The sequence below is a fragment of the Myotis davidii genome, unplaced genomic scaffold (assembly GCF_000327345.1).
Source record: "Myotis davidii unplaced genomic scaffold, ASM32734v1 scaffold390, whole genome shotgun sequence".
NCBI classification, from domain to species: domain Eukaryota; kingdom Metazoa; phylum Chordata; class Mammalia; order Chiroptera; family Vespertilionidae; genus Myotis; species Myotis davidii.
The window spans coordinates 1669006-1669867 of record NW_006282748.1 but is presented as its reverse complement, the minus strand read 5'-3'; positions in this window follow the sequence as shown (position 1 = coordinate 1669867).

Genomic DNA, 862 nt, shown 5'->3' with positions numbered 1-862 from the left:
CAGAGATCTTGGGTGACCAGGTATATTGCCAATGAGCAGTAATATTTTTAAAAAATATATTTTTATTGATTTCAGAGAGGAAAAGAGAGGGTTAGAGAGATAGAAACATCAATGATGAGAGAGAATCATTGATCAGCTTCCTCCTGCATGCCCCCAACCAGGGATTGAGCCTGCAACCTAGGCATGTGCCCTTAGCCGGAATAGAACTTGGGACCCTTCATAGAATTGAAGAGACTTGGGCCTTGCTCTGGAGTAGGCTTTGGCTTCAGGAAATATTGTGACTGGTTTTATCTTTTATCCAGACCTCTAAAACCTTCTCCATATGAGCAATAAGGCTGTTTCACTGTCGTGTCGTTCATGTGTTCACTGGAGTAGCACTTGTAATACCTGTCAGGAACTGTTCCTTTGCACTCACAATTGGCTAACTGGCACAAGAGGACTCGCTTCCAGCCTGTCTTAGCTTTCGGCATGCCTTCCTTACTAAGCTTAATTACTTCTAGTTTTTTATTTAAAGTAAGGAATGTGTGTCTCTTCCTCTCACTTGAACACTTTGCGGCCATTATAGAGTTATTAATTGGCCTAATTTCAATAATGTTGTTTCTCAGGGAATATGGAAGCCCAAGAAGAAGGAGAGAATCAGTCAGAGCCTATACAACATTTATAGGTTAAGTTTGCCATCTTATGAGGCTGCAGTTTGTGGCACCCCGCCCCCTCCAACAATTACAATAGTAACATCAAAGATTACTGATAACCATTACAAATATGGTAGTAATGAAAAACTTTTAAATAGTGTGAGAATTACCAAAATATGACACAGAGACACAAAGTGAGCAAATACTGTTAGAAAAATTGACCAATAGAT